The 9745-nt window shown below is 38.7% G+C and overlaps 1 long non-coding RNA gene across 1 annotated transcript; it reads left to right on the forward strand.

The window, feature by feature from the left end:
• Positions 1 to 3259: 3259 nt before the first annotated feature.
• LOC118598210 lies at positions 3260 to 6949 on the forward strand. The gene is made up of 2 exons (XR_004947322.1): positions 3260 to 4325; positions 4427 to 6949. It is a non-coding gene; the product is annotated as an uncharacterized LOC118598210 (long non-coding RNA).
• The last annotated feature ends 2796 nt before the right edge of the window (positions 6950 to 9745 follow it).

Here is a 9745-nt window from a genome sequence, read left to right on the forward strand (position 1 = left end):
GCAGTAATTTAGTAAATGCAACACAATTAATCAGACTATTATTTTTGAAATGACGGAATTTCAAAGATGTTTTTTTTAATTTATCTTAATATTTCAGTTTTTTACAGCGAATCAGACCAACTTTTATGCACATTTATATCTTAATGTTTAAACCCATTTTTTAACATTAGTAATAATATCATATTCATCCTATAAAATCTGAGTAATACAAAATAACTCTTCTCACTCACTTTATTACACTTGTAACTACAGTTAGCAGTGATACAGGCTTCACTAAATAAAGAACCAACAAACAAAAATCGCTAATTATCCATCAAAATGTAAAAAACTCAAACAAATGACGCGTTTCCATCAGTTTCTAGATTGACCTATTCATCTGCAAAATGTGGGAAAAGAAATGTTTCTCCTTCCTAAAGTGGTAGAGCGGGAACATACCAATGTTTGAAAACTCAACCGTGCGTGACTAAACTGACAAAAAGTAACTTTTTCTTTTTTTTTTTTTGCGCAATATAAATAAACAAACATATTTTATTATAATCTTTAGATGAATCCAAAAGCCTAAATGTTGTGTAGTTTTGCATCCCTCCTGTAATAACTCAGTCATTCTTTGCATATCAATAAAGTCCATCAATATAAATCACTGTTGGGGCTACAAGCAGCCGTTACTCTCTAGAAGTTGACAGACAACAACAATTGGCTGAATGCTTCACTTAAGTAGAGTTTGATTGTCAGAGGGTGTTACGTTTCCTTTCTTTTGTTTCGAGGCATCGGGTGACCTTTAACCCCAACAAACTCCCCTCTTTTTTTTTTTTTTTCCTCGAGCAGTTACGTGGATCACGTTCCGCCCTGTGCCAGACGCCGCCTTCACACCTGTCCTGTCACGTCCTGCTACACGGTTTCGAACAGGGAGGCTTTTGTGGGTTTTTTGTTTCTGTTTGCGTGAGGCTAACGCATGGGCAAGTGAATGTGCCCACATGGGTTTTTGGACCCTCCCGGAGTCGTGCGGAAACTCAGAGAGACGTCTGCACAGAGCTGTCAGGCGGTTAGAGGAATGAGTTATGGAGCTGCTGGATGCGTCTGAACACAGAGGGGGAGATTCCACCGCTGTACGGAGTGATAAATGAGGGAGATGGGAGGACGACTGGCTCCTCGCTCCTGACAGAGATGCCACAGTTGCCAACTGGAGAGACAGCGAGGCAGATAAGTGCTGTCAAGTCTGTGTCATGCTTTTCCAGTTCATACATGCATCCAGCAAAGGCACCGTTTTTTGTTTGTTTTATTATTATAAAAGAGGCAATATCACTTCTCCATGACGAGTCTGGGACATGTTAAACTAAGATTTCATCATTGCTTTAATGCTGGGAACCACCAATAATTTATTGTCTGGTGCCGCAGGCGGGATGAGGATTTTGTAATTACCCCTGATAAGAACTGAATCCAAGTCTGGGCAAAAGGAAAACAAAAAAGGAATCATGGACTTTACAAGCTTCAAAGCTTGTAAAGAGAATAATTGGAAAATGTGTGGCAGCTTTAAAAGTTTTGTGGGAAAAAGCCTTGTCTTTCTTAAGAGACGTGCCAAAAGTGTCACTTTAACAGACTTTTTGGGTCACTCAGACCAAAAATGGATGTACTGACAAGCTACAGACACACGTGAAGCGCATTCAAGAACGCCATAAGTGTGGATTCTTAAATATACGTTTAGCGTATGCTGTTCACAATGGACAAACGAGGACGCTTCTTCTTGTTCTTTTCCTACTATTCTCAAGCGCTTGTTCCCCACCTACAGTTGGAAAACGGTTGATGGGAAATGTCGAAACAACTCAAATCCTGTAACTCGACCTGGTTAAAACAATCATAGAAACTTTCATAGCCAAATGTGAATGTGGGAGTTTTGAATGCAATGACTTTTCATTGGAAGCGTTCCCTTCAACAAGCGTTGCTGACTTCAATGTGAACATAACTACAGACAGATGAGCTTTATCGTTACTATCCCATGGACAACGAAATTTGAGCAACCGTTTCGGTCCAAAGAAAAATGGAACAAAAATAAATGTAGCAAAGCATAATATAAAATATACAAATATATGCAAAAAAATGTGCAAAAATAAGGATATAGAAGAAAAATGTCTGTATTAATATCCAGAATTATGTGCAGATATATACATGTCCAATGTGCAAAAAAACTGGAGGTAGGTAGTGTTTCAAATGTACAAGGATGACTTTACATAAAAGGATATACATACATATATACACATGAAAACATATACATTGTGATGTATGGTTATCTGAGCATTTTGGGGTTATGGTTCTGGGAAAAAAGATATTTTTCAATCTGTTTTTTTAACAAAACATGGAAATAAGTTGATTGTTTTTTAACAATACAAAAAGCTGTGGCTTTTACAATGAGAGGAAAGAAATATCTTTGAAGAAAAATCAATGAAGTGAATTTTTTAATCTCCAACTTCAATTTTCAAAGGAGACAGGATTCTGATAAATCTTTTTTTTAATTATCAAAGGGGAATTTATCCCAATCAAAACCAATCTTTTTTTTAATTTTTTATATAAACCAGTCAAAGAACTAGATGGGGTACAAGAGTGTCCGCTGTGCTCTGACTCACAACAGAAAAACTGTAAAAATCTGGATTTACTCATGAAGTAAAAAAAAAGAAGCTGTAAACATATAGCAACTATAAATATTGCAACCTTTTTGGAAATATATAACAATGCAGCACACACAGAACTAAATGCACAATGAGAAGTGTACCCCCCTGTAGTATTTTTGTTGGCAGGTAGAACAGGGTAAGATGTTAAGCCTTTCATAAAAGAACATGTACAAAAGAATATGTATTTTAATGTGTTTTTGCAGCGGGGAAAATCTTGGCTACATCACAGTTTTATTTCAGTTTCACACCTGGATTTTTATCTGCAGGTATCTTTTTATGATGCTGCCAGCAGGTCTTTTATTGTGAAATCAGGAATGCAGCTTGATTGACTTATAATTCAAGCAGAGTTATTTCTGTTCCTCTTTCTAGGTCTTAAGAACAACAGTACTATTAAAACGTATTCTCTACGAGAAAAATATATATATATATTGTTAAAACATAGTTACTTATAATATTTTAAGATATACTTTTGATCATCTCCAACGTAGACTATTAATACCTTGTTTATTTTGGTAAAACAATCATTTTGTTTATAGATTCTTTTGAGATGTTTGCTACTGCAGAAGTCGTACAAATGATTACAAGCAGTCAGAACTCTGCATAATATCTATATTTGTTTTAAGAGGTTAAAACATACCATCAACTTGGATTTTAGGTGTTGCACAGGTAAAAAGGTTGTATGGAGTGGCAAATTCAGTGTTTTGTAGTTGACAGCTATGCTGCAGATGCACTTTTATTTTGAAAAAAGTTCAAATTTAAGTTCTTTCTCTCTTTCTCTGTTGTCTTTCTACCAGCTGGAACCAGTCGGACCATTCTCCTCTGACATCAACTAGACATTTCCTCCCACAGAACTGTCGCTCACTGGATGTTTTCTCTTTTTTGGACCATTCTCTTTAAACCTCAGAGATGGTTGTGGGTGAAAATCCTAGTAGAGAACCAGTTTCTGGAATACTCAGACCAGCACGTCTGGCACCAACAATCATGCCATGCTGAAAGTACTTCAATCCCCTTTCATGCCCATTCTGATGCCCGGTTTGAACTGCAGCAGATCGTCTTGGCATGTCTGCATGCCTAAATGCATTGAGTTGCTGCCATGTGATTGGTTGATTAAATATTTGCTCAAACGAGCAGTTGGACAGGTGTGTCTAATAAAGTGGCTAATAAGTGTCGATGCCCACAGGACGTCTGTCAGATGCCCACACAAACCACTCTGATTGTCTAATTTCCTAAATTCGGACACACAGGGAACGTGGACTTCCGTGGATGACAGCTTTCCTGTGCAGTTTGCAAATCAGTACAACATGTCTGCCTCTACTTCCTCCTTACTCTTTATACGTTTGCTACGACGTGTCACCCCCTCCAAAAAAAAAAGAAAAAAGTCAGCGTAAACATCAAAACTTACTGAGGCGTCTACAACTTCAATATTCAAGATTTGCCCATTTTTTACCTGTATCCAGTTATAGGAGCAATTCTGACTAAAGCTTTAGGACTTTTGGTAAAATGTGTCACAGGACAGTATTTTTTCAGGCTTTAATAAACAGGTATGGTCAATTTTGGATGTGCTAACTCATCTTAAATGAACCATGACTTCCTCATCATCAGGAAGGCATGCTAAGAAAGTGCTACAAGGTGTTTCCAGGGCAGGAGGGGATACTTTCCTGGGTAAGTATATGTTGTTGTTTTCTTTTGTATCAACAACCTTGTTTAGTTTGTGAATGCACAGTGTACTAGGACTCACTTCTGTGTTTTGTTTTGTTTCCAAGCTTGTTTTCTTGTTAGACAACGGGACAGTTAGTGCTGAGAGAAAGACATCAACATTCCGAACGAGTCGTCCAGTTGAGTGCAGGAACTCAAGACCTTGGGCGTTCCTTGACTTTTTAACATGGTCGGAAACATGCAGTCAAAGTTGTCAAGAGGCGCTTAGCACCGGATTGGCTTCGCCAGAACCCAGACACTAATCCCATTGGAGAATCCGTGGAGGGAACGGAAAAATACCTTTCAGGCTGGGAGACCTGACACTAATTAGAAAAGAAAGTCGTCCAAGAGAAAGTTTTTGGGGAAACCACAACTATAACTTCACAAAAATGTGGAATTTTTGTGGGGAATTTCTGTGAGGCTCAACTTTCATCCATTGTGGCTATCACATACAGTTTCATTAAGACTTGTTATCTCACTCTTTGTTCTCGTCCTCCGTCTGCATCACACACACCTCTTCCATAAAACTCATCCTATTCATCACTGCCCACGCCTCACACCGGGCCACACAACCCGCACCGCCGCCAATTCATTCCTCATCCTCTCAACGCAGCAAAACCGGGCTAATAGGCCCAACAGCCCGCCCACTGCTATTCAAGGCATCACCAGGAGGAAAAAAAAAAGGACGAGTGCGAAGGAAAATAGTGAGAGAAAGAGAAGGAGTGAGGGAAATGACAAGTCGAGGGATGCGAGGACTGGCAGAAAGCGGGAGCAGAAGGAAAAAGTGCATCCTGGTGTACTCAGTCTGCGAACGCAGCTGTCAGCGCGGCTGCCGAGGAACCCAAACATCAGGACCCCTTTGATTGTGATGTTTTTTTTTTTTTTTTCTTTTTCAGAGCTTCAGCTCTGGTCGGAGCTCAAAGTAAGTGCTGTTGGGCGAAATGAAAGGCGGCTCAGGAGTGGCTCCGGGAGGGGAAAAACAATGTCTCACCAGTTGTGCACAAAAGGAAAAATACTCGTTTGTTGGAAGCGTGGTGTTCAGAAATGTAAACCCTCTGAGCTGGAGTGATTTCAGCACATCCTATCCAACACGCTGATATTACCGCTGCAGTTTGACAATTAAACAGGAGTTATCAGATTTCCACCTGAGAGACTTCCATCCAGCAAAGGAAAAGGAAAAAAAATCAATGGATTTATCTGTCTTCATGTAAATGTGGGATAATTATCAAAGCTCTGAAATGACATTCCTCCAAATGCCCCCATTACTGGGAAAATTTGCTGGGACGACCATAATTTTGTCTTTTGCCGCCCTAATATGATAAATGGTCATTATTTTTGTTCACACTACACTAAATGAGGAGAAAGAAACACTATAGTGTAAGTTTGAGTCCGGAAGTCTAAAACCAGAATAATAAAAGGAACTGAAATTATTTTTTCAGCAAAGTGAATTAAAATTTGGTTGGAATCACAGCAATGTGCTTAAAGTCCTCCTCTGATGATGTTTTTTGAGTTTTTAACATTTATGTGTGGCATTTTTGTAATAAGATGTAATAAAACATCATTTTGTTTTTGCATTTCTGAGTATTTCTCCTTTTAAATTTCTGTCAATCAAACTGTCACAGACCGGCTCTGTTTGAATTCATGAGCTTTCTTTACGTCACAACATCTATGCTGCACATGCACCAAACCCTCATCTGGCCCGGGTAGCGTGTCTTGCTCAGGTGTCGGAAAAGAGAAGATTCTATCTTCCCACTGACTGCAGTCAAATGAGCCGCCGTCACCGATATGGCTGGACATTACCGATACTAGTTGATATTTTTATGTAGCAGCGATGAAGATTTACGCTGGCGAGACACAGAGCTTTCATAATCAGACAGTGGGGGGATTAGGGGAGGGGCTACTCGACTCAGCTCCAAAAGCCACGCCCCCTCAGAGGACATTTTAGAAACAGAGGTTTCAGATCAGCATGAAAAATCACTTATTAAGACATTTAGGTTGTGGGATTTTGGTTAAAAACTTCATAATCATAATTAAAACACTACTGGGACGTAGTCTTTGTGTTCTTACAGCTGGCATCTGTCTCAAAGCTGTATATAGCTCCAGTATTGTTTGCCATTTTTGTTCCACAGCTAATGCTAGGTTGGTTAGCGTGTAAACAGATGGGTGATGGGAAGTGGGGGCGTGCTTACTCTGCACCCAAAACTCAAGGGTGAATTTCCAATGAACTACTGCTGCTCTGTAGAAACGTTCTAGAAATAACTAGAAACGCTTTTAAAATAGAATAAAAGATGATTGAAGTTGGACTTTAGACAGCAAACAATATTTATTTGGTGAACTTTCTATTCGCCGTCTTCCCTTCCAAACATGTGTATCCGGCTATTTTTAGGTGTCTCCGAAAAAATATTTTTAAATGCTAATTATGTTTTTATTTTACGCTGTCAAAACTTGTTTTGTTAAAACTCCTAAAAAAGAGGGGCTGGTGGGTTGATATCATCCACTCTAATGCAAACATCTGCAGCTGATTGTACTTTTTTTGGCATCAGTTTGATTGTGTGTGGATTTGAGGGAGCGAATAAAAAAAAAAAAAAAAAGAAACAACTAAATCTTCCAGCTCGCTGGAAATCAGTGACCTTTTTTGCACATGAATAATTCATGTTTGGCTAATTTAAGCTCAGTAAGGTTCATAAACTCGTTTTTTCCTGTCTCATTTGAATTTGATTTGGACTTTTCTTTTCCACTACAAAAGTTTCTTGATGAGGCTTCAGCTGCTGCTGCTACTGTTCAATCCCTAAATGAACAAAGGCTACCATCTTTGCCTTTCAGGCTCCGTCTATTTACAGTTTCTCTGTTGAAATATTTTAACATCAGTGTTACTGAGGTTTGTATTATTCATATAGTGAGACAAAAATGCACATTCACTCCCCTGTGAGTATGAATAATTTTGGGGGTCGTTATAGATAAAGAAAAAAAAACAAGATTTCACCAAGAGACAACCTTTTGACTTCTAGATTGAAGACCTATTAATAACAGAAACTATCAACGGTTGAGAAATTCACTCAATAACTAGTGGGATTCCTATTTTTGACTAAATATTGAGAAAAAAATATATTAATAATGACTTTACGCAACTTTTTTACCAATCCTGTTGACTCCAATTTAAGTGGGAATATTGGAGGTCCAAACTCCTACTAATTGTTCAGGAGAATCAATCAAACGTTCAATGTGAGGCCAGATACTTTTATTAAAGCATCTAATTGGCCAGTTTATAATTTGCACCACAGAATTAATATCATGAAAAAATCTGGATAATCAAGAACATATTAAAATAAAAGGGATGCTTTTTCTGACAAATATAATAACTTAGTAATAGCAGTTTCTCTATAGCAGCCTATTGGATTTCGGCTTCTTGGAACCAGTGATACTTCCTGTTTGGAATGCAAGGTGGAAGTGTCAATAAGTCCAGTTCTCATATATAATCAATAGGTCAGAATATTTGCATTGATTGTTAAAAACAAATGATGTTGCACTCTTTTCTGTTACCTGTAGATTTGGGTAAATGTTCAACAACTGCAGAGTTGCTTCATTTAGCTTTCCCGTCTCTGGAGACACATAGCATAATAGACTAAAAGGTTAGTCAGTGGAGCAGCATGAGGCATGTTCCACTTGAGTCTCTTCTTTAAATGGCTGGTATTCATCAACTAAAGTGATGAGTCTGCATGATAAATGGCCTCTCATTAATATCATTATGCTATTAGGATGTGTCTACCTCACTGTGTTTGACCTAGAATATAGAAAATCTAGTCCTGGTATTTGTGAATTCCATTTTACCTTTTTTTGTGCTCTTGCTGGATTTGCACGTTTTTCATAAAGTAAGGACAGTTGGAATCCTCTGTCATGCTGACAAAACAAAAGACTAAATGTCATTCCTGGAAAAACAGACAGTGGTTCTCAGAGAGGAGCTTTCAAGGTGTTACATAGCAACCGGTGCTGAAAAACACTTGTGTTTCTGGTTATGTATTATGCACAAGGAGAGAAGCCACAGATATGACATGGACAAGAGGAAAAAAGTAGCTTTTATTTTTATTTGTTCAGTGATTAAAGAACCAAAAAGCCATTGGGTGAGGGAGTGATACTTAATAGGACCCCCAAAGAATGCCCACACAAACTATGCTCTGATTGTCTGAACATAAAAGAGAGTGAAAGGGTTGCACTAAATCACAATAATAGCACACACAGACTCCATACACAATCAATTGGGGGCAGATCAAAAATGTTTTAAAAATTGAAAATTGTGTGTTTGGTGTTTTTAACATGTTATCGTAGCATTTTCTTATGATGATATATGGAGAAAATTAGGATTTAAATTGAATTTCTGAGTATTTCTTTATTTAAAATAGTTGTGTATCAGAAAATAAAATGCAGTTTGAAAAGGTTGTAGTTGTTACGTATGAACTATAATCAGCTGGCCTCAAGCTCTTTGCTCCGCTCCATTTTGATGCATACACTTGAAGACAAATTCATAAACTTCATTGTTGCACTGCTAATGTTAGCTCGGGGTTGTGGGAGGGTGTAAACAGAGGGATGATGGGAAATGAGTGGAAGCTTACTCCTGTGCCAACAGTTCTGCCCAAAACTCTGAGACATAATTGTGACAAACTATTGCCACTCTGCAGAAACTATGTCCTACAAAACAGCACTTTTTAAAAGACCATTGAGAACTCATTTACAATATATCAAAAGATGATCGGAGTGGTCTTTAAGGCTGGGGGAGGCAATGCTCTTCATCAGTCGTTTAGATTTTCTTTGGGAAGAAACGCACTACATTGAACAAAGGTCATTCTAGCATTTAATACCCAGAAACACGTAGACGAAGACGATAATAGAGACTCTCCAGTTTCCAGACACACCATCAAAACCCTCGATGAAAAACGGCATCACTGAATTTTTTTCTTCAGGACAGCTCAATTTGTGACCGTTGACATCTCCGCCCCTTTGTCCACTCACGCACAAACACGCCTAATATGACTATCATGGTAGATTTATCACCGCTAGATATACAACCCAAAGACCTCATCAGCTGCAGTTGACCTCCTGTTGAAGCACTCTAGCATATGTTCTTGAACTCTTGCCGCCAGTGGGAAGGATGCAGCTTTATAATTATCTATATAAACAGATTGAGCTCAGGGTTTAACCTGCCATGGGTGATAAATGGCACCCTAGTCTTGCTATACATCCTGCCAAAATGGAGTCCTGTTGGCCACACAGGGTCAACTGCATCAGGACTTAATGAGGAGGGGCATCCAAACAAGCTGGCTGTCCATATGTCTGCTCACTCATGATGTGAAGAAGGTAACAGCGGGAGGAAACAGAGGCCACCCGGGGAAGTG

Source organism: Oryzias melastigma, linkage group LG24, assembly GCF_002922805.2.
Source record: "Oryzias melastigma strain HK-1 linkage group LG24, ASM292280v2, whole genome shotgun sequence".
Lineage (NCBI taxonomy): Eukaryota > Metazoa > Chordata > Actinopteri > Beloniformes > Adrianichthyidae > Oryzias > Oryzias melastigma.